At 37.9% G+C, this 25,669-nt stretch overlaps 1 protein-coding gene across 2 annotated transcripts in view; it reads right to left on the bottom strand.

The window, feature by feature from the left end:
• Positions 1–25,669, bottom strand: part of LHFPL2 (LHFPL tetraspan subfamily member 2) — a 122,195-nt gene that overhangs the window by 22,921 nt on the left and 73,605 nt on the right. The window contains exon 4 of one of the 2 annotated variants that reach the window (XM_071581122.1): positions 2,726–2,827. The exons of the other annotated variant lie outside the window; for it this stretch is intronic. The gene's annotated coding sequence lies outside the window, so the exon portion shown is untranslated. The remainder of the gene's footprint in view (positions 1–2,725; positions 2,828–25,669) is intronic. 2 annotated transcript variants of the gene reach the window in all.

The following is a 25,669-nucleotide window of genomic DNA, read 5'->3' as shown; positions in this document are numbered from 1 at the left end:
TTGTTTCTAGAATATATCACTGTAAAAGAAACAAATATAAAACTTCTTTCCAACCTAAAAAAAAAAAGGCTGTTGAAATGTACTATTCTTTTTCTGACCTCATTAAAAGCCATGGCAAAACTCCCACTGACTTTAATGGGGCCAATACATCACTGAAAAATCACTACAAGAATGAGAGTTTCCAAATTTTCAGACCAACTGCAGGGGAGGTTTAAACACAGGATTTATTTCCCTCTTCCCTTATCCAGACAAAACTTTGCTTATTGCTCCCCCACTAAGAGGAGATCAAGCTAACTCACATTTCCAGCATTGCCTCTAAAGCACAAATTCTCAAGAAGAAGATTTGTTCCATTGCTTTGTATTTATTGACTTACAGAATTCCTTAAGCCTACAGCCATTACACTGTGTTTTGAAAACTTACTCAAGATCTTTTGCAATTCCAAAATTTATTAAAACCTACAATGCTAAGAAAAGCTAATGCATAGTATTCCTATTGTTGCTGTCTCAGGACAAAATTACATATCACATCAAAAATCATCACTAAGGAAGTAATCTTGGCTACAATTAGTGATGGCCTAACTGCTCAGGAATTTACCAACTGGGAGTAGAATCATGAGTTTCCTTTCCCACTTTGATTCCCTCACTAGCTCACTTAAGTCTCAGTCTTCAAGAGTCTCATCTGAAGCCTCCTTTCTTGGTTACCTACATTATCACATCTGTCAAGCAGGCCCAAATATTCACTGTGTTGTGGCTACTTCTTACAGCTCTCAGCTACAGCGTCTAAAGGAATCTGATTGGGAAAAAGCAAGGTTAGGAGGAAAATGGGAAGTCAGAAGGAAAGAACTACTAATACTTGGTAGTAACGAATCCTTGCTATTTTTATACTAAGGATTTTTACTTTAAAAGGAAGCTAGTCTGTGGCTGTTTAAATAGTTAATAGTATGTGCATGAGCTAGAGTATCAGCTCAAAAAAACTTGGAATCTGTTGTAAAAAAAATTCTCTCCCATGAGTTCATCATGACAGATTTGGAGCTACTCTAAATCATTTATTAATATTGTGTTAAGATATTTATTATACTAATATATTGGTTATTGTTTAATATGAGACTAGTGAGAAAAACAGGCAGGAAAGGAAAGAATGACTCAGTTATGACACTTCTCAGAAAACTCTGGGGAATTGCTTACTAAAAAGACAATACTAAGTCAGGAAAAGCCTCACAAAAACAAGGAGATCAAAGATTCAAGGACTGTTTAGGAAGGAACAGTCTCTCAAACTAAAGGGAAGAGAAATTGTTTTAGACAAACAAGCTTAAGAGAAAGGCACCTATCAGGGGTGGCTGATGAGGTTAAGCCAACATGGGATACTATATTGAGCTCCTCATTTGCCTTTAGACAAAGCAGACAGCCCTGCAAACAGCTTTGACCACTCGTATGAAGGAAACACTGCTTCAGTTAATTTTCAAAAGGAAGCCATTGCAGTATCTTCTTTCACATTTGTGCCTGCCTTAGCAGAGCAACCACAAAGGTTATGCCTCTCTAGCCTGTCTGAACAGCCAGGGGTGGGTCATTTTTCTGCTGAGACAAGATCTAAGGCTGTAGATCTGAGGATTGACCTTTGAAGGTAGGATGGACTCAGAGGTGTTTGTGCTGTTACTCACTGCAAATACCTGTAAACAGTCTTCTACGTCAGTCCTTTCAGAAAGCCACTACTTAGAAAACCACCTTACAGGTATCAATTGCTCCCCAGTTTCATGATGTGTAAGTTCTCGCAGTGAGGAAAGGACACACTTTTAGCAGAACAGGATGCACTTTGGATCTAAGCCACACAGCTCAAGCAAACTATGTGCTACAATATCAGTGACACGTGAGATGGAGAACCTATCACGTTTCAAAATCTACATAATCGTTTCTGTTCTTCTTAATTCAAACTGAAAGTGAAATGTCCTTCAAAAGCAATCAATACAGACAAGCGTCTCAGCAGAGTAATGCATAAAACTTGTGTACATGACAGGAATACCTTTACTAACCGAACAGTGACTTTTTGTTGCACTAGAGCTGAGAATAACTAGTGGCTCAAGTAACTGAAAAGAGTTGTGATGTGTCAGAGCTGCCATGTTTCTGTACTGGCAAGGACGTGTGAAGTATCTGAGCATGACACACAACGGTAATCTTGAAGGAAGCACAGGAAAAACCTTTTACTTGGTCTGGGAAAAGGTACTCTACTCAGAGAGACACAGGCATATATTTGTGAAAATCTACTGAATGTGAGCTTTAGTTGTTATTAATGGTTAACCTCTTAATCATGGCCAAAGAGAGAAGAACTGAAATGAGGTATTTTCAATACTGCATATTTCATTAATCAATATTTACAGGATTGCTGGGTCCAGTTGGGATCTCTAAACTTTAAAATGGAAGCTCACCACAAAGAGCTTGGAAAAATCTAGACTAATAACTGAAACTCTGGAAAACTCATTTAACAGCAAGAAACAAAAATAAACAGATGATTTAGTTTAGCAACTGGATTCAATTCTAAAGCCCAAGATTGGATATACTTCTACAATCTGAGCCATGTGCAAAATTCTGGCTTGTTTTATGCTATTTAACTTGCTAGACTAGGTATTGTTAACAGCCCTTTTCTGTTCTTAAAATGTATACAACCATGAAAATGAATAACCAACAAAAGTTTGTTGAGGCTGAAAAGGGCTAGGGGAGAAAAAATCTTCACCTTTCTCAGCTTCACTTTCTTTGAAAATGCTCTGTCATGCCTCTGCTTCTGATGTCCTCTGGTTTGCATCACATCAGCACTTAATGCAGACTAGAACTGAACCTGTGTGAGGATAAACATATAGGTATAGTAACACATGTAGATATAAAGGAAAAACAAAAGGAAGAAGGCATTATTAACCATCCCAGTCCCTCAAATCAGATGTTCCTCAGTCATATAATTAAGTCTGTAGCAACATTTGCAACTGAATCTGAATGCTGCCATTAAAACCCCTGAAACTCTGGGGGTCTATATACTCCACAGTGTCATACACTGTGCCAGACACTTTTCTTGTCATCTTTCAAGCACAAACCTCAGCTATTCCTAAGCTACTCTGAATCTCTCGTCCTGACACATCACCTCTCCTTCTCCATAAAGTATGCCCACAGACACAGTCACATAGTGACACTGATTTTCTGGTCGCTGAGAAACAATTTTGTTACTAAACTGTAGTTTTTTTTCATATTCTATTCAGTATTGAAACAGATAATTCCCATAGTGTCATGCCACAACTGCTTGTTCATCCTATCAGGAAATACAAATTCACCTGCAGTGGAATAAACTCACCTCTGTGGCTAACCTTCTCTACTTGTGCTTCAGAAAAGGACAAAAAATTTGCTTGTAACACCTTTAGGGGATGATTCTCCCACATGCATACCTTACTGAAGAGTATGAATCTACAGGACCATAGGAGATATTCACAGGTCCCACAAGGTCACAGGTAGTGGATTTATGTCATGACAGACCACCTTTTTATGTATTTGGTTTGTTAATTTATTTTTAAAGCTTTCACTGACATTAATCCTTTTGAGAGCAAATGCAGTCTAAAGACTAGTATGAAGCTAACATCTGATTGTACCATTGTCAAAAGGTGGAAAGTGCTTGATTGTGTCTTCCCCAGTGGCAAATGCAAATAAGTCAAAAACAAACCTGTGTATCTGAAGATTTCCCAAGGCATAGATAGACAGCTATTACTAACAAAAAGACCTTAAGGAAATTTGTCTGCTCTGTAAGTTTCAGACATTTAACTGAATTCTGGAAATTAACTTTAAATATAAGCTTATCTACTAGATCTCCTTGTACTTCAAGTTCTATGTAAACACAGAACTTCAGTACAAAATTAAAAGTACAGTGTAAGTACACAGTACAAGAAACAGTTCCTCTGTTCATCGTGGAAATTAGCGTTTCAAAACAATTCTAAACAGTGCACTGCATTTTGTACATTGGTAATGTTAATTTTTAACATTAGTTTGTTCTTCAAAATACATGGTTACAAATTATGATTTTTATCTTCCATTTACTAGTAAATGCTCTCCTAAAATACCAACTCATTTCACCCTATAATCTCTAAAAGAGGAGTTTGGGGTTTTTTTGGTGTCCTTTTGTTTTTTTAATAAAGCATTGCTTAGTGTATCGAAATGCTTTCCAGGGACTGCTACCCATTATTAAGCTTCAGATCTGTGACAATGTGTAAAATCTTGCTATCTGACACAAAAGTTTTGTCTTGTATATGTATATATGTATATGTATATAGTACAAAAAGCTTGGAAACATTCTCTCCTTACAAAATCACTTTCCATTCTTCCTGAATAAAAGGTGAATCAGGAGATTTATCTATTTTAGCAGAGAAAAGATTAGGGACATCAAAGTTCTTAATTTATTTAGCGTTAACCATAAAAATACTTATTTAAAAGATAAACTTCAAAAATTATTATCTCAAAGCATTAAGAAAAAACCCCAAGCTGTAACAAATTCCACAATCCACTGAATAAACCAAAAGGGAAACAAAACAGCTCTAATGCACACTCAGTACCCTGCCAATCTCCAAGCACTGTTTGGATGAGCAGTGTCTGCAACTTTTGCAGATCATCAATTTGGCATCTCTTGCGCCAAAATGGCACAACAGCACTCCTTCCTTATGCATATGTCAGGGAATTCAATTTTATAGGAAACTGGACATAAAATTAATTAACCTGTATTCAGTTAATGCCATATTTATGAAAAGGAAGAGGTTATTTCTTTTGGGATATTGTTTATATTTTACACTTTAATTAATTATCTAGAGTAAGAGATGACAGAGACATTTGGTGTTCTGCATAGGATTAAATTCCAACAACACACTGCTACATTTTCTGCTCTAGGGTAAAACAGAATTTACCAAGTTAAAAAGCAAAACAGAAACAGGATGAACCAACTATTTGAGTCCTTGCTCCTGTAATCACTTTTTTCTGAACTGTCATGATGGCAGAGAAAAAGCCCTCAGCTTTTTTGGTGCAACCTGGTCCATTTGCAGCACAGCCAGAGCAAAAGATTTAACTGGACTGACTCATAATTTGGATAATGATCTCATCTGATCTGAACTGTGAAAATACCAATTTGCTTGAGATGATATAATTGTTGTTGCAAAATCTAAATTCTCCTCTCCTAGAAAGAGGGCTTTTTTTGTAAGACATAAGTGAGAGGCTCTTAAAGCAGATGGTCCTGGGGATGTGCCCAGAGGCCAGTTGGTACATGTGCAGAACTAGCTCAGAGCTGTCAGCAGTGCTGCAGTAGCCTCCTGGCAGCAGGCTGTCTTCTCACAGATGCAGTTTGTGTCCTGTGCCCTTGCTGGTTCTGCCGTTTTAGGTCTGAGATCCACGTTGACTGCTCATCTTTGCATTTGGAAAAACACAACACGTACCAAGTTTTGATAGTGGAGCTGTCACAATTGGCTTCCCTGCTGATGTCACCTGCACTGCTGGTGATGACTGTTTTTATATTGAGTCATTTTGGAGCAATATTTTAAGATGCTGCCTGAGCAACTCTGGATAGAGTACAAGGAAATGCAGCTTATTTTTTACCAAAATTCACAGGCTTATCTTTACTGGTTTAGAAGAGACCTACACAGATTGGTACAGAAGATGAGTAAAACTTGGTTGTAATAATGCCAAGGTCATGGGTTCAACCCCCTATGTTGGCCATTGACTTAAGAGTTGGACTCGATGACCCTTTTGGGTCCCTTCCAACTCTGAGTGGTAACTGTGTTTCTCTGTGTTAAACGTGTATATCACTGACTTCAAGAACACTCCCATTTGTATACTGCACATGTTTTCCCCAAGAAAGAAATAACTACTTTGTTCCTTTTTCACTACAATCAAAACATACTATCCTATTGAGGGAAGGGAACATAGAAGGTAGATCAGATGGAGAAGTCAACAAACTTAGGATAATTTCTGCCTTGTAAGCAGTAGTTTTATTTGCTCATCATGACTCCGGCAGAGTGATCTGGGACTTCTGTGAGTCTTGGCAGCTGTACTGAACTCTTTGATGCTTTTACAAAATACAGTTACAATAGAGGGACATCAGTATTCACTACAGGTTTGAAGAGTTTGAGAGTCTTTTTAAGTAGGGCATGCCCAGTATCTTGTCTTCCAATTGCAGGCTGAAATAAGAAACTGCAGAAACTGTGTGGCAACATTGCACTTGAAGCAAAATGCTGCTTGCAGCGTGTGCACACCCCTGATTCTCTGTATTCCACAGACACTGCCTTGCACACATAAGGGCTTATAAGCAGTTGAAACTGCAAAGAAATATACTGCAAGAACAAGAATGCATATAGCTCCTTTCCCCAAAGGTAATAAAACTACTGTATACCAGATTTTGGCTTCTTTATGAGTTGTTACAACAAGACTATATACAAATTGTCAAGTTGGTTGGTTTGTAAACAAACAAACATTACAGGTTAGGTTAGATTAGATGTGCATGTTTGAAATGTAAAACTAACATGCTGGTCACAGTTATATGTAATTAAAAAAATCCTCTCCAATGTTTTCAAACCCATCTTTTTGTTTAAGGATTTTTTTTACAGGAAGCTATAAAAAGAAACAATAAGCAGAAAGTACTTAAAACAGAAGCAAATGCAAGGAAGAGATAAGGTGAAATACTAAAAATAAATCTGGAGCAGTTGCAAATTGCTGAGGCAGGAAAGTAATGGCAAAACATCCATGTCTTTATGCAAATATAGTTAAAAAGAAAATAAATAGGAATTAGCTGGTGAGAGGAAGAGAGTGGTGGAACAAAGCACAGTATGGGAATGAAAACACAGGCTGTTATAATAACCTGTGAAGGAAAGCTGAATGCACAAGTGAAGGTCAATGCAGTATTACTACACTCAGAGACAATGACACTGTTAAAATATCAGGAGAAACACCAGAAATTATGGACATTCTGTTGTACCTGTGTGGAGACTGACGTGCCCACTCATGCTCCAAGAGTCTGGCTACTAACAGCCAACTCAGAAAGCCTGTTCCATTTCACAGGAAAGCCAGCAGAGCAGCTCAGCAGCACCACTACTTCTTGATAACACTGGAGCAGAATAAGGTCTGCCATATTTTGCAGGTTTGACACAAGAAGGCGACCTTTCTCGAGGCACCTCTGAGCTGCAGATGCATTATACCACTCACCAGTATAAAAACTGGTATTACCAGAAGTCTTATAATACAAATGCTAAATGATTACTTACAAAAAGTGACATTGAATTTTATAAGAAGCTGCAAAAGAATAGCAGATAATTGAAATGTGAGCAAAAGAATGGTCAGCAATGGCTTAAGCTTTGAAAACTTTTGGTGAATTCATAAAAAGAAGTTTAATATAATAGACTGAAACTTATCAAACAGCAACAAGCTTTCAGCATTGAAGAATGTAGTGTTGGGGGGTAAGAACATCAACCCACCCTCAACCAAGACCAAGAAACAGGACACCTATGAACTTCTGTAAGCAATTTCCTTAAACATATGAGATTATGGAAATAAGTCTAACCTTTTAATGGACTTTTCTTTTAGAATACCTGGCTAAATCCCAAAGCTTAAAAGAGTATTTCTTTGGAAGGAGAAAACCAAGAAGGGTCTTAGGACAAGCAGGCAGTTATCCCTCTGTAAAATTTAAATTATATTTTGTCACCTGAAAATACTACAAAGAAATACAGAGAAGAATGCTGCTGATGACAACTTGAGTTAGACTATTTCTGAATACATCCTTTTATCAAACCACAAAAAAACGAGTTTCCTAAGGGTAGGATACCATTGAAAGACTTGTAACTGAGGGATCACTGCACTCAAGAGATCAATACTGCTGCTAAGATTCACAGAATTTTTGATCACTCTGCAGACTCATGTCCTGAAGATCGTTATAGGCAAATATTAACATTGTTTGGAAAGCAGGAACTACCTTGAGCTTGGTTTTGAAATAATTCAAAACCAAGTGTTTAGCAGCACTATACTGAGAAAGATGCTGATGACTTGCCCATTTTTCCATTTGCTTCATGAGACAGACAAAAAACATGAATTTAGGCTTGTTCATAGTGTACTGAGGTACACATCACTCAAGAACAGGCAATTTCTTTATAAGACAAATGAAGGATGGAAACAGTCAACAGAGAAAACCACTATTAGCCTTTTTTCCTTCCTGTTGTGATAGACACAAGCCATATTTGCATCAATAGTGAAAAAACAGGGATACTGGTTTTGAAAATACACTACCCCTCACCTAATTAAGTGAGGCAGCATACAAAGAAGATATAAACTTAAAAATATTTATATTTAATTTGATAAAATTAAGTATTAGCATAGAGCAGATTTTTAAGTCTGACAGTACTACCACATGTACATCTAAATAAATTTAAAGTCATGTTTCATCACAGTTTCTCAGGGAGGCAAGGCTATTTCAATACCCATAAACTGATGCTCTGCAAGAACCAGACAGAGAGAAAACAAGAGAGTACACTCCACCCACTTTTTTCTCTTCAGCCATGAAAGTGAGAAAATGAAGTCCATTTGATTCCAACAACAAAATTCCGGCAATGTTCACTGGACTGGGGTGAAGTGATGGGGACTTGTGGGTTTTTTTTTTCATTTTGAAAAATTTTGCTAGATATATTCCGCAGTAACTTAACTTCCATAATATTATTTAGCTCCTACTTAAAATAAAATTGTAGCTTAAAGCACAAAACAAATACAGACTAGGATACTGATATTTGACCTAGTAAAATGCTTTCATGTATCCACCAGAATATTAAGACACAAATCCCTCTGATTAGTGACATTATCTGAATTTGGTTCCCAGAAGACACTAATACACAATATCAAGGCTGTAGACATATCAAGCTTCTCAAGTACAGTAAAACTTTTGAAACGGTAAATACATTTGCACAGATTTTTTTTTCTCCTAAGCAGAAAGATTTTGCAGGAGATGTTCAATATAATTTAAAAACTGTAATTTAATTGCCAACAGTTTATGAACTCATTGTTTCCATGAGGCTTGCCTTGCTATTTGCTTTTTTTGACAATTAACATGCACCTACAACTGTAATCTTGGAAACAAAATAACAAAGTGACTCAGTTGCTATGTTTTCACTTAGATTGCCTGGTATTCAGGAAGTGAAACTCTGATTACTAATCATATGAGAGAGCCCTTGAAATGATGAGTGACCTTTTAAAAGTTCAGAATAAACATGTTTCATGAAATCACTGGGAACCAGTTTAAGAAAACAGGTGATGGAGAAACTTAGTTGAAGGGGAACGTATCACCATGTATCTGCCACGTCCTGACTTCAATTTTGAACACAAGGGTGAGCAGCGGCCCTCTCCTGGAGACAGGGTTGCTTGTTCTTTCTTTTCACAATTAAATCCCATGCTTACATTATATCTGCATTGCCCATATATGCTGTTAACACTGTAAGACTAATTCTTGGGCTGTGTTGCCATACTGTGAGCTGAGACAGTGGTTTACACTAAGTCTGCCAAGCAGCTATCAGAAGGTACAATTAGGGGCTTTCCAAGACTGCATTTCAAAGGAACAGACACATCTGAAAGGACAATGAAAAAACATAGAGTAAGATAAAACTGATTAAATCAAAGATAACCCTTACAACCTTTCACTGTAAGACAGACATGATCTTTGGTAGAGAAATTCATGAGGCATTCAGGTAGACGTATTCAATTTATTGAAATAGAAGTCAGTAATTGGATCTGCATATAGCACTTATGTATCATAAACAAAATTAACTTGGAAGACTTGATATATATCAAGGGTTATGAATTAACTAAGACTAAAGAGATTAAATGAGGAAAAGGGCTAACAGGCTACTGATGCACTTTGAAACAGCTTTGCTGCTTTCTCAGCTAGAAATAGTACACGAGGAGGAGACAATCTTTTGCCATATCTCAAGAATGTATGTATGTGTTCAGATGTCCAGAGAACTGCAGACAGACAGATCCGGAATGTCTCTGGCAATGGGGAAAAAAAGGAGGGGGGATGGGCAGACAGGGGAATGGGATCAGAATGAATCCAACTTCAAAACTGTTTCATTTTCTCCTTCTCAGACAGAAGGAGATGATGAATGAAGATTTGATTTTATTTTTCAAAAATAATTTTAGAAACAACTAAGCATCCAGGAATCTGGATATAGCAGAACATTACTCAGTTATTTTTTGAAAGCACATGCTATAAAATAGCATGAAATCAAAAAAGACAACATTCCATGTGGGCAAGTAGCAAGAAAGAGAAATTAAGTTTATAAATACAGACTGAAGAACAGCTAGAAGTACTACAGAAAAGGAAGTGACTGTAAAATGGGTCACAACTGAGTAGGAGTCAAGAGTATGATAAAATGACAAAAGCTAAATCAAAGATGTTTCAGTACTCCAACCAAGGCACAGAAGGCAGTGATTTCATGTACTTTCACGTGTTTTGCTCTACACTTGAGCAAAAGATGTAAACAAGAGAGGTCAGAGGACAGCAACAAGAATGGCCAAGGAGCCTCAACTTACATGAAAGAGTAGATCCATAGCATTATATTAACTGGAACAATATGACTAGGATTTTTGAAACAGAGTCCACAATTGGTGCATAAACTCTTCATAGATTAACGTTTTGTCCAATCAACAATTTTGACCTTGAATACAAGACAGAGGTTTATTAGGGTACTTGCAAAAACAATTGCAGCGTTGAATAAAGCCAAAAGAAATCAGAATGGAACAGGAGAAATCCTGTCTGGGATTACCATTATTAAAAAAAAAAAACAAACCTGTATATGGACTTTCTGTACCTTTCTCCCAGTTTCAAGTTTCAGCAAGAGCTATGAAAGCAGCTGTGTCTGGGGTAGGCTTGCAAGGCTGGACAGAAATACGGTAAGAATTTCAGGGTGATCTGAAAAGCGCTTTCTTTTACTCTGCAATCAGTCAAAGTTGAGATTCATGCCCTTCACATGGCCAGTCTATACATTACAGAACAATAAATCAGCCAAACCAAAACAAGATGTGCAGGGCAGTTGCTGTGTTTCTCAAACACTTCCTCTGGGATGCAGATGCAAGACACCCAAGGGTGTTTGCAGTAACTTCCAGTCAAGGTGATGTACATGCTCAAAATGGTTCAGAACTAATTATAAAACCGGATCCCACAACAAAATCTACAGCTTGGCTTCCTGTCATCATTAGCAGTGTGCTGCAGGAACCTGCCAGAAAAGTTTTGTATGCCATCACAATTCAAGGTTAGTTTTTCCTGAAGTTCAGTAATGCTAGCACATAACTGCTCCACATTCCCCTTGGTAACAGCTAAGGCTGCATAAAGTAACTGTGTATGTGCTAGAAAAATGTTCAGCTGACACAGTTGTTGGAGAATTTCAAGTTGGGTAAGGGCTTCCTCTTACAGGAAAAGGGAATGAAAGCTGTTGCAGTTCAGCCTAGAACTTAATCACAGGTTCCCTTTATCCACCAAAATATAAGTTCTGCTTTAGTACAGAGATTGTTTAACACTTTCCACTCTTAAAACACATTTTCACTGCTTACAACTTTGCCAAAATAGCAGTTTGGGCTGAAACTTTCCACATCAGATGCCTGCCTGAGGCTGAATTTTCTTGCACAAATTTCAACCATACAGTTCAGATGTATTAGAAAAGGAAGATTCTTTTTTTCAGTATTAAAATCTTCTCGTGACCTTTTCTTCAAGAAGAAAAGAACTGTAATAGAGGATAAAAGCTACTTCAACACATTATGTGTGACATTGAGGAGTGCACATCTGCCCTGATTTGCCTTTCATAAGTTTGCCTAGTGACTCAAACCTCCACAGTCTGCACCCTCACATTGCACACCTTTCCATCAAGCTGGAATCCTGAACAGAGCACCAGAGCAGTCACCATACACAGGAGACAACGTGTGATTTCAATCAACTGTGCACCATGGCCGATCAGGTCTGAAAAGAGAGCTGAAGACAGGGCATGCTTTTTCCCTCTCCTGCCAGTGACTGGCTTATGCTAAGGGCCACACAAGGGGGACCGCTTTAGAAGGAAACAGTGAAAGAACTTTAAAAACTAAACCCAAAAAAGCAACCCACCAAACATCCAAACACAGCACACCACACCACAGCTGGAGACTGGGTAGGCCTGAAGGAATTATGTGAGCCAGAAGAAGATGAAGAGACTGGATCTGGGAGACGGGACTTGCTGATGAAGAAACAGACAGTGCCTGTTCAGGAGGCACCCCAACTATCTTACTCTGGGCTAGCAACTGGGTTAATAGTAAGAGATGAAGGGCACCTAGAAGCATACAGAAAATTTTGCACACACACCCTTAATCATGGCATTTATTTCCCTTTTAAAACTTCTTAAAGCTCTTTGGTTCTGTATCTGAAACACTACTTTACAAAACCCATACACACACTGTGAAGAGTGAACTTAAGATGCTACAGCAGAGCCACCCCAGCCTCTTTGGAGACTAAAGCTAACTTCTTTCTTCCCATTCCCAGACACATTTCCGTCCTTTCCCTGACCATTCTGGTAGTCATGTGAACCCTCCATGGGCTGACCGAATCTACCAATCCAACAAAAAGTTAATCCAGAAGAGAAGTGTAGGAAAGAAAAGCCAGGAAGCAAGCACACAGGCATCTTCTGAATGAGCAAGTTGAACTGGTTCCCAGTAAAGACAAGAAGCACCCCAGCTGGCAGTAAGAAGGGGGCAGAACCACACAAGAGGGAGTAGGGGGGAGGAGAGCAAGACCTACCCCTTCTTTTCAGATAAGGGTCTTCAGTATCAAGAGTTGAAGGACATTTATTATAAAAATTATAGTGTGACATAACAATTGCTTAAACCTCCCCAACACTCGGGGACCCTAGAAACAAAACTTTCTTCCAGAAAACATGAGAAAACTATTGACATTTCTTCACAGTCACAACTTAAGTCACACTTCAATGACTCACATGCTTGTGTGCAGTACATCAGCCACAAAGAACTCAGCTTTATTATTTAACTCATATCTATGTGGTTTAAAAACAATATAGTTTTATTCAGTCACTTATTTTCCTCTACTTCAGTCACACTGGTCCAATTGTAACCAGGAGCACCCCGACCACTTGAAGATTAAAACTAGAAAAATAATTCTTCTGTTTTCATTAAAAGTTCTTCCTCCTTTACCCGCATTACAACTTGGCTTGCATTCAGACACTACACTCCAGAGAAAGTTTTGAGGAGTTTTCTTTCTATAATTTTTTTTGCTAAACAACAGCCTGCTGACCCCACCACAATCCCAAATCCTGGCAATTCTTGCAAAAATATACATTTAAACCCATTTCAAAAAAGGGATCATTGACTGAGCTCCCCACTGTAATACTTTTGTTAGAAAATAACAGCAGTGAGTGGCCTAAAAGGCAGCACCTCTGGCTCTGCACTAGACAGCTCAGCCTCTGCTTGGCTCTGACAGTAACCAGGTGTGCTGCTACGACAGAATGAGCAATGCTGGTGCTGGCACAAGAAGCCTTTTGGTCTCACCAGACTCAAGACATCCATTGGAAAGTACTGGGCAAGACCCCTCAAAGTGTCAGAGAGATGGGGGGAGGGCAGCTTCCCTCATGCCATGGGCTCAGAGCAAGGATGCTGATTATAAATGTGAAGCTACTGACCATTCTGAGTGTGCTGAAAGACACGCACAACTTAGCTTTCCAAACATTTCCCTGCAGGTCAATCAACCCTTCACAGAGAGATCTGGCTGTGGCCTCTCCCTGCTTCACAGTCCTTCTGGACAGAGCTGGGTCTGCATCACAGATCTGCAGCATGAAGTGTCCTGGAGCACGGAAGGAACTGCCACACCATTCTCCAGCTACAGACTAGCACCATTCATCACACCAGATGACAGATTAGACTTGTGCACTGGGGAAAAAAAGGAAAAGCAACAAAAACCCTGCCACACACTGAGCAGTCTGCAGCAAGAATCAAAGATTATTGCATCACATTCTCCTTGTGCTTCAGGGCCTTTTTGGCCTGAACTCTCTTCCTGACCTCATCTACCATGACTATCCTCCAAGTCTCATCTCAAAGCTTATTTCCTCATGGGAGCTCAGCAGTTAGAAACAGCAGCTACACATGCACATTAGAAAAATGAAATATACAGACTGTCCAAGTAAACTCTTAAAGAATGAGTTTCCAGTGGGTTTCACTATCCATTTCCAGCAATGTACTTTGTTTCAGAGTGTTGTTCCTATCTTCAATATAGTAATTTTATTGCAGGATGCTTTTGACACCAGAACATCACACACAACATCCTGACACAGGATTAATGACAGGAGGCCTCTGTTGGAGGCTTCTCTGGGCTCTCTCTTTTTGAGAAACTCCATCTCTTTCTAGACTGTCCAGTGCTGAGTGCTTTTAGTATTATAAACATAAATGAAAATACCTTTACACTCAGTCGCTTGAGTTGTGTATACTAATCCCAAACACACAATATATCCTCTCATAGTTTTCTATAATCATGTTTAACACATATACCTAAATGCTCCAATTGCAATAAATATGTACTTTAAAAATGTTGCAAGTGTTTATCATATAGAAAAATAAAGTGCATCTATATGGTGTGTCTAAGTGCACACAGTAAAGAAATTGACAAGACTCAGCTTCCACCAAATAATAAATGCATTAATAAATTTGTATTTAAAAACATTTTTTCCTCTTTTTTCCCTTCAAGAAGAATAGATACTAACTTCAGTAATTTGGTTTTCAGATAACGCACAGGAAAGAATTTATCTGAGAGAGATGAAGTAATTTAGGTAACACTGTATATAATTATAATTCTCAAATGTTTGTACCACTGGCAGTTCCTTCGGGTGCTGGGGGAAAGATAAGGCTTGACTAAATTGCAGACTATGCAAGTTTATTTATGGATTCAGTTACGAAACACAGAATAAAAATCTATATGAGACAAAGCTATTACCCATTAATATCTAGCTAAAATATCTGAATTCAGTTTCCCAATTATTTTCAACCTAAAAACCATTGTTTTAATGTGAGCTGAGTAATAAATGAGGTACCTTGAAAGTGTTTGATAAAGAATCAAAGGGATAAGAAAAAATTACTTCAGTTCAAGAGTCTGATGTAGAGATTTCACTGCATATTTGGACAAAATACACACTTCAGATGTGTTTGTCACATGGTTCCAGTTCATGTAGTGACTTATTCAACTCAACTGCCACTTATTTTCAGCACTAATTACTCATCAGCACATCCTGGATGACAAGATTTTGGTAATGTGAAGGTACTTCCTGGATAGTTTGGAAGTCCTACCATATTCTAAGCCAGATGCCCAGAAGGTTGATTAAAAAATTAAAATGCTAAGGAATTATCCTCCCCAGTAATGTATTTCAACAAAGAAATTTGAGGTCACAGAGGGAAAGACATAGAAATTTAGCAGAACATGCCTTCTGGTCCAGTATTTTCCTGACATTGTCCAGGACAATCAGACAACAAACAGTAACCAACATTCTTCATGGGGAAACTGAATGTACTCATTATTGTCAAAATAGGTTTTAAACCTAATTGAACAACAGTGAATACAGATTTGAAAGATGTGCAAGACCTTACAGCAGAAGCAGAATTTACTCTGTTCAATCCACTTCCCAGAATCCTTTATAGGAGGAGGACATTCAGCCATTCTTCAGATTTCAAAACAGTAAAAGAAGTATCTGAGATGGATTTGGGTTTGACCCCCATATTGCACCACGTTGCTGAGACAAAAATTTGTTTCTGCTCCTAGAAGAGTTCAGACAGTCCAAAAGCAAGCACTTCTTTTCAGGAATTTGGATTTAGATGCATTACAAAAGATTGTCAAAATGTAACTAAAAGAACAGCAAGCTTTTGCTTCCGACTTGGCATGTGAGAACAACGAAAGCCCCAAAACAATTAAAATTACAAGCCAGAGCATGAAATACTCCCTCCTTTGATTTTTTTTTTGCATTGTCTCCATTTGTCTAGGCTTTGAAAATGTCATAAATTGTGTATGTGCCAGAGAAATTGCCTTTCCAACTCACAACTCTAAGCAGTTGTTCCTGTGAAATACACTGCTGAGTTAGCCTTCACCCCTCAGGTCTAATCATGAATTATACTGCCAGGCAGATTTTGTAAAAGCTTTTAACACCGATTTAGCTATGGAGATTCAAAGTAAATGCCAAAATGGAAAAAAACAGTTATTAGTGCAACATTCTCTTACTTAAGCCACTTGTTAGGGTGCTCTAACATGAATCCTGTTTTAGTCACCCAGGCAAAAGACATAACTAAGCCCTTCAGGGTCTTTCACAATGCAATAGAGGTTGAAGAATTGAATTCACAACAAAACCTTGAAAAAATTGAAGTGGCTTGTGTAGGGTAGAGTTAACCAGCAAGAAATGTGGATGGTATATGGCAACATGGGAGACACTCTGGAACTGGTTAAGCTGCCATTTGATGCCCAAAGTCCCCAGTTAATGCATTAGCATGCCAAAAGACAGTATGATCCTAAGGGAAAGCAAAAACTTTCACAGTATATTTGGGATATTTTCTCAGCCATTCACCTCATTCTCCTTAACAGAAGCCTCGGGCAGTAGTAAGAGAAGTACAACAGCCTTCCTTACTTTCATTTTTGTAATGCAAACATAATTCACATAGTAGCCTATAAGAACGTGCTTGTTTTTTAAACCTTGCTACTTACATAATAAGCATAAAACTGTGCCTGAGTTTTGTTCACATAGCAATGAATCTCTGTTTTGCAGAATTAAAGATCATAGTGGGCTACTGAAAATAAAAAACACATACCCACAAACAACCATTTCAAGAGAAGGGTTCTCCTTGCTATGAAGAGTTCTTGCAAATTGAATTTCAATGCTTCTAACATCCTCTTTCTGAAAAACACCATTCACAAAGCTGAAAATACACCATTATTCTTCAACTGCAGCCATCAGCTAGAGCTGACAAATGTTTGAAAGAAATTTGAAAAGAATATCCAAATTTATCCAATTCAGTCAAGAGTTACTGCACAGCTTGCATCAGAACATATAGAGAATGCTCTCTAATCTCATAGAGTTAAAAGAAAGTGACAGATGAAAAATATGTAGTTTGAATAACATTTCTCCTCTAGTGTAGTAAATTGTATCTAGCTATGACACATATTATTAGGTGAAAATAACCTTTTAATGACCTTTTTAGCTCAACATTAATTCACCCTGTTGGCAATTGTCTTTCTTAAAAAAAGATAAATAATTGAGCTTCTCAGGTGTGAGTTGAATTGATTTTCCTGTTCTGTTTCATTGCCATTAATCTATACTTTTCAATTTCTGTCTAAATAGTTTCTTTCTATAGAGTTATAATATTTGGGAAAAAGAAGGATATTTACCCCTCCCTCCCTTGTCCCTGCTCTCTCCCCCATGAGAAGTGCAATCTACAGGCTTTCTGTTTATCACTGTTGTTAGTGTTATCCCAAGAGCAATGGAAAAATTTAATATCTTTCAGCAAGTCCTTACACAAAAAGCTGATGCCTGAAGTCAAATTTCTGTTTTAAGAAGGAAAGATGCAAGGTTAATTTAAATTTTCCTTATGCTGTTTTGTTAATTAATGAAAACTGTATTTAAAGTCCAGAAGTCAGTCCTGACAATAGGAATAACTTTGCCATGTTCGTTTTAAATTACCTCCCTCAATATCTAGTATGAGAACATTTTAACAGATAAATAAAGCAGAACACCAAGCCAGTTCAAAGGTACCTACAAAACCAGACCATAGAAGTCACCATACAGTTCTGTAGGGCTGTATTTGACCTTGGTCTACCACAATGGTAGGGAGATAAAACAAGCAGTTAATGTTCTGCCAGCGCATGCCCTTAACACTTTGTGTCACAGATAGTCATCTGTCGGATTCCTATCAGCACATCTCTGCAACACATCCTTAGGAAAAAACAAACTTCCACTGCAAGATCTCCTCTCTCAAAGAGACTCTGCATTAAATTCTAGAAAATATTTTCTCATCTACAAGCAAAGGTGTCATTTTTTTGTAATCATGTACCCTTTTCCTCCAAAGAAAAGCTCTGCTCCTACTGGCAGACCTGATCTATTGCAAAACTCATTGAATGGATGCTCTCAGGCTGGAGCAGCTGCAGAAGCTCACCTGTGACACTTCCTTTTCACTTTTGTGATCTATAACATTTAGGTATAGATAAAAGAAGCAAGTGTCTCCATTGTGGCTAGCATTGGAAGAAAAAAGGAAAATTATGACAAACTGATGAGGAAAGTGTGGGGTGATGGCCCCTGATAAGGCCTGATGGGTTGAGGGAGACGCCTCAGCCCCCTTGAGGGGTGCTCCCTGTAGAAGACAAAAGCCAGGCCATCTGATACAATTAACAAAGGATGGAGTGTTAAAAAATAACACGGTCTTCCTTTGCAATATCTTCTGTGACTGCTCAAGGTCCCACCCTTTCTCAGGCATCTGCATCACCCCCCCAATAGACTGACTATTAGTCACAAAACCACCTAAAAAAAAGAAAAGGTATAAAAAGAGATGCAGTTTAAACTGCAACTGAGAAGGGAAATGCCATGCCTTTGTTGAGGTAACTGCTGCAGCTTGTCCTGCCTTCTTCCACCTCCTGGAACAATGTAGGCGTAAGATGACCATGTGCTTTCTATTTTTTATACTTTACTTTCTTAACTTTACTTTCTTACAAAGCTTATTTCTTTATACATGCTATCCTACATCTTATGCTACCAGCTACTTTGATTCTCACTTCATAAGCACCTCCTCTATTTACTGTGTTTTGTTACCTTAATATTAATAACAGTAACTTGCTTCACACTTTGCTGCTTCATATTGGTTACTGCTTTTTGCTATTCTTTGTAAGACCAGCTCTGCTTTACTACTAGAGTAACTTGCTTTACTTTCAATGTGCAGTTCTTTTTCAACATGTGTGTTGATAAGAAGCAGCTCTGTTCTTTCTTTTCATTTTGTGTTGCAGAGAGAGTGGTGTGCAAGATATTTCATTGTCCTATGTTATTGAGAGAGTGTCTAGAAAACTGTTTTAGGTGGCTGTGTTTTTAGTTAGCAGTTCTTTGATGCTTTTCTGTCTGTTGTGAAAATAGGATACATTGCTGTATTGTAACTTGAGTTTAGTGTGTTTGTCTCTGTAAAATGTGTTTTGTGCTGGTTTCTTTTGGGTCTTTTATTATCTTGCAGCTAGATGTTATCACCGGCAAAGTGAAACCCACAATAACTGTCACATATTTGTATTAATAAATGTTATTTTGGGAGCTGTTGTAGGGCAATTTCTTTTCTAGCTATTAAGTGTGGTCCTCATATCAGAGGTTAGAAAACCTTCCAGCCTGTGTTCTGTCCTAGCTGGGCAGGCAGTGCTGGGTTCATAAGGGTCTAATTTTTCTGGAGGTGCTTATTGCTAATAATTTTCCCCTGGCTTAAGTGTGGTTTTCATAGGGAGTCAAAAATCTTTCCAGTCTGTGTGCTGTCCATTAGTCGACAGACAGTGCTGGGTTCATAAAGCTTTGATTATCCCAAGGGCACTTTATATTCATACAGTTAAGACTAGAAATCTTTGCATTTCTGTCTCCCTCCTCCCTTTCACGTGACAGAAACCAAGACAAATAGGGACAATAAGCTAGCTTTATCAGCAGATGGGAGAACGTATGGTGACAGCAACGCGTTCAAATGGATGCAATACAGAAACATAAAAATGTTAACGGCCTGGAAAAGATAAAAAAGATATCTCATGCATATGTGAGATGTAATCACCTAGCCTTAACAAATTTTCAATTTTTTTTTTTTTGAAAGATAGTCAGTGCAATTCTGTGTTTGGGAAACACAACCTCACAGAATAATGCTCTGTTTAACTGTTTTTATTCTGTGCAAATATTGACATTGTATTAGTGGAAAAGTAACCCATAGGCTTCTCTCCCCAGATTAAAGCATCACCACCAGTTACTCAACAAGTCATGGTTAACTGGAAACAGCTGCTAAGCCACTTGCATCTCTGTTGCTTTGTAATACCCACTAATAACTCAGAAGGATCATATCTTACATCTGCTTCTCTTCTACATCAAAGTCTTAATAGATAACTTGTAAGTGAAGTTGTCATTAGAGCTAAGTCTTGAGGAGAGGGACAGAGAGTCATCCTGTGGCTGCTCCAGATGTTCCTCTCTACATTTACTAACAGCTGCCTGCTGAGTTTTAACATTTTTGGAGCCAGGGTTTCCAGATGTCTCCTCCAAAATGAATACAAAAAACCAGAAAGTTTACAGAAGTAAGATGATCTAAAAATTTCTTTTTCCACAATTTTTTTCCTGATATCTGCAGAGGATTATACACAACAAAACCTATTTACTGCCCTCACATAAACATGCACAACAACAGCACACCAAATAAAAGTGCTGCAGGAAACCCCAGATGACGTGTTTCATGTACCAGAGACAGCCTTTGATGCTCACCAGCAGTAGTCAAGCCACCAGGCTAAATGGCCTCCTCCTAGTGCCAAGCATTCTGTTCACATGCTATCAGAATCCCAAAATGGGGAGCAAAGGCTTGGTCTGACATTAATGCCCACCACCTTTGAGGAGACATCATTTATAAGGTCTGACAGTATAAATGAGATAAAGAAGTCAACACACTAAAATTTAATGAAAATTCTCTCCAGCAACCTGACTGACATTTTTCTGTCCATCCTATCCTACACTGCCTTCAAGCAAGCTCATCTAGTTTATTTTCCAAAGAAGTAATTTGAACACAAAAGAGAAATTATGATATGACTCACACCCCCAAACTTTCAAACCATGTTTTATTATAAAATGAAAATCCTGCCAAGGCCCTTTATCAAATACATCAAATATTTTCCCATTCCTATTGAAGAATGAATGTGTGGCTATCCTATTCTTATTTTAAAAATATTTTTAAAAGTGCAAACAAAACAGATTGTACTTAGGAACTTACCTTCAGTGTTCACTGAATTTTATTCAAAGACTCGTATTGTTTTCCGCCAGCAACCCACAATGGTGTTTGATTATCACACAGCCATTCACTTTTCAGAGACCATTTTACAAAGATGTGCACACACAAAACAGGTCCCATGCAACCTGTACTTACACACCTTATTGCCTTCTGCCAGAAATTTTTCTTCATCTTTAAATAAAGAACTACCGCTTTTCCTAATGGGATGAATAGTTCTAAAGCTCAGGAAATCTAGCTGCAATTAGGCATTATAAATCAAACCACAGTAATGAAGCACAGAGATGACCCAGTTTTCTAACCAACATAGCATGAAGGGGGTTTTGGAAGTATTTCCAGCAATTTTTAGCATTACTATGCAATATATTTTAGTCTGTCAAACAGCTATGCTCCCTTCCTGGAAAATCAAAATTGAATTCTGCTTTGTAAAAAAAGAAAAAAAAAGAAATCCCCCCCAAACCAAAACCCAACCCAAAAATATGTAAAATAAAGCAAAACAAATCAAGCAAAAAAACTCCCAAACAGCTGAAAGACATACTCTGTGTGAAGAGCAGAAATATTCAAACTTCCCTCCATCACCAGAGTAAGTCACCTCAAAAACAGAGCAGACTTTCAAGATCTTGACCTAATATTAGTGAACAAGGACACACCTTGGGAATTTCGACTGAAATGTGGCCAGTCACTTTTTTGTTCACTGCTCCAGAGTAAACAAATCTGTCTTTAGTTTGTGCCAGTAATTCCATTCTTGTCAAAGTCTGTAATACAGGCCCATAAAAATGCTGATTTCATCAAGTTTCATGTTTGAAGAAAGTTCACAGAAAATTCTTCACCAGCTTGAGATCAAGCAGTGTAAGCTGAGAAATAGCAAGTTCAAACAATAGCAAACTATTCTGGAGAATACACTAAAGCTAGAAAGAGATTCAATGAAAGCACATTTCAAAATAGTCTTGACACAACATCCTTTCCCAAACTAGCATTGTGTACTTACTATTGACCAACATTCAAACTGTTGCTATAGGAGCTTACCCATTAGCCTCCCATCTGCTCAGCACCTCTTTATTTTCCTTTCCTCTTTGAGATAGAAGTCACCTTTAAAATGTGAAGATAGCAGTATGACTTCAAACCTCAGACCACAGACCCTGTCAAGAACTAGTGTTTTCTTATTAATCCTAGGATAAGAAAAAACAAACCCATTGCTCAATTTCAGGAAGAACATCATCTAACTTGCAGATAAAACTTCACTGTCCCCTCTCCAGCTATACACAACCACAGAATAAAAGTTATTGCTCTCACTAAAGGCACAAGAGTACCTTCTTTTTAGAGAAAGGATTACAGACTGTCCCTGAGACCTAAAAATAATGTTTGAGTACTAATTATTTTTTATAACATGTAAATGTCAGCTTATAAGAGCACAACAAAGAACTTCATGAAACAACTCTGCATTTCAAAGGTGTCAGCTACAGAAAACCAAAATACTGTGCTAGAATACTGCACTGACAGAAGCTACATAATTTATAGTAGCCAGCATACAACACAGCCAGCTCTGGAGGATATTCCTACAATGGCTGAAAAGGAGCAGAAGTTAAGCAACACTGAATGCTTTTTGTCTAAATATCGCTGCAGGAAGGCTTTCCACTCGGCAAAGAAAGGGCTGGAATCTGCTCTTGATTCACTAATATTCAACATGCTGCACACAAGTTACCAAATGTCTGCATGATTTAGCATCCCAAGGTTCGCTTTTTTCCTTCTGCAAAACTACAGCTCCCCTTAGCCTTTTGTACTTTAGAAAGGACCAGATGCCTACTAAGGATTGCTCTGTACCAAAAGCTGTGCTCTGTCTTGGAAGAACAAAAGGGTACAATTCAATTTACCTTCTGAAAGGAGCAAGCAAGCAATTTTGTTCAACTACAAGTAACAGATGTAACGACTATCTAGTACTAGATAACACTAATGCTAACATTTAAGAATTAAAGGTGATAATAATGATCTGTGACAATGCCTCTTGTTTTGTTAAAATTATAAAGGCAGGATGAAATCAGCGTAACTGCCATCAACCCTTATTATGTAAGCCATCGTGTAAGCCATCAAAATGCTTTAGCAACTGGAAAACTCAATCTTGATCTTTATCAAGTGATAATCAGAATAAAAAGATCACAAAGACTTGTGCATCCATTTCATTAAAATAATATGTTCTTTACTACAGTATGTACTTCATCACACTTCAGCAAACCTACTTCATTCCACCAGTGTTTAAATAACTTTTCCATGGCAAAAACATCTACTCTGTTGCAATAAATTTAGATCAAATGATAAATGTTTTACTCAACAGACTTTTTTCCAGACTATGTCATAGAAATACAAGACTTAAGGCTTTGAGAGACAGATTTGAGTTTGACTAGGTCTTTATTCTTCTTCCTCAAATCACAGAATTCATACAAATTAAGTTGTGAGTTGTAAACTACTTATAAACTCAAAAGCAGGAGAGTTTAAGCAGTTCACAGTTCAACAGATTTTTCCATCTTAATAAACTCATGTACTGAAGAATACTGCTTTTGTTCCAAAAATAATTAGGGCAATGACAAAAGGTCTAATGTTTTATGTCCTGCTCTCTGTCTCTTGCCCTCTTCTTCGCTTAAACTTTTAAAACATCCATGGCTAACATTTGTTACATTTCTGCATAGGTCTCTTCTAACTCTGTGATTTATATATGCTAGAGGTGAAAAAATGCCTCAAATATAATGAGGGGAAAGAAACAAAGCTACTTAGTAGTGCTCTAGTAACAACTTTTTTGCAGGATTTTTTAAATAATATGCCAAATTCTGTTAAGTTCTAGAAGAGCCTTTTAGCACCAGATGTGTTTCAACATATACTCCACTATTAAAGGTCTAGTCACTGATCACTACAGCCAACCAGACATCTTCACCTACCTTTAGTGAACACTGGACAGATGTGTACCTGTATTACTACAGATACAGAGATACCCTTCCTTGTTCAAACTTAACTGCATGCACAAAAACATCAGAGGAATAACTCTTGAAAAAGCCACAGCTGTTTCTCACTTCAAGGATTAAATCCAGGTGGATCATGTAACAACTCTTAGAATTCTGTTGATTATTCCAAGTTTGAACATTGCCAACATTTTAAAAATGTCTAAAAGAACTGGGTGGATTAGGCCACCCTGGTTGGAAAATCTGACAAAATACCTAACTTCATATAATTCTCACTGATTTAGGCATGCTGCAAATTGCTGGACCTGTACAATAGAGACTGCAGCATTGCACCCTTTGCCAGTTAGGTAACAGGACTGACACACACAAACAGCTGAGAATATGGAACTGATCTACAGATTAAACTCAAGTGGAAAATGGTCTCATAATCTTTTCACCTAGGAGTCTGCTATTCTGACTTCTGTTTCTCATGTGTAAGATTGTAAATATTGTGAATATTGAAAGCCCAGCTTAACAGACCTATTTTGGAAAGTGATCCTGTTGTTAATGATGCCGTAAAAGTCTCTGTGGTCCAGACCAGGTAATTGAGGTGAATCAGGTCTCGTTTCCACCTTTCGGGCAGCCAAACTGATGCCGTGAGTGACCCCCCCCCCCCCCCCCCCCAAAAACAGGACTTCGAGCCACGTTAGTGTAGGGTAAGATAAAAAGTAAAGGTCCTTTAATAACACAGGGCCTACAGCCCACAGGAATACATGATGACATGCATGTGTCCCAGTTCTTGTTTCCATGGCTTTTATAATAAGATCCCTCCAATCATTGCTTTACACATTTCTCAGTCCAGCCCCAGTCCCACCCCTGGACCAACCCCTGGAATTGGGTCTGGGGTCATCAAGACCCTCTGTCTTCATCAGCTCTTCTTCTTCAGGCACACAAAGGTCTCTTGGAGTTCATCCAGTTCTGGCTTTTGGGTCACTTTGACCTGTGTTTGTTTCGTTTTGCAGGCCTTCCGATATCCTTCAGCTCTACCTTGGAAAGGAGTCTAAACAAGATTAATTAACTAAAGGAATTTGAGCTCCCTGTTCTGGGACAGGGGTAGTGATAGAAAGGCATGAAACTTAAACTGTTAGAAATATTAACCTTCTAAAATTCTACAACTACTGTGTTCCTAAAATCTACAAAATGTGAAAATCAGAACAAAACCCCTTTGGCATCATTAAATACATTATATTTTATAATACATTAGCTTCCAATGAATCAAACTGTAAAGTTCCATGTCATGTTATTTAATATACTATGTTTAATGAATATGAAGTCAAATTTATATAGTCCCTTAATGAATTATGAGGATAACTACATAAATCAATACTTAGTATTTCATCAGCTGGCACAGAAAACAAAGTTCCATCCTGAAAATACCACTGCAGAGTTCTCAGTGTTATTAATTTCCATTTTTTAGCATGGATAATACCACAAAAATATGCTGCTACGTGAATCTACAAGAATGATCCTGTAAAGAAATGTGCAACTATAGCCGATACCTATCGAAACCAAGAGAGCTCAGATAATTTACAGCTCTTGTGATTTTATCATGAGTGTTTTGCTTGAGTCATACATTTAGGAGCCCCAGCCATGGTGCCCATAATTACATTTTACAATTTCATTACTGTGGTGAGGGGGAGAGGAATCTGTCATTCTAC

The sequence above is a fragment of the Pithys albifrons genome, chromosome Z, assembly GCF_047495875.1.
Source record: "Pithys albifrons albifrons isolate INPA30051 chromosome Z, PitAlb_v1, whole genome shotgun sequence".
In the NCBI taxonomy this organism is placed as follows: Eukaryota; Metazoa; Chordata; class Aves; order Passeriformes; family Thamnophilidae; genus Pithys; species Pithys albifrons.
Note: the sequence above shows the minus strand (reverse complement) of the source record. Positions and strands in the feature narration are given on the sequence as shown.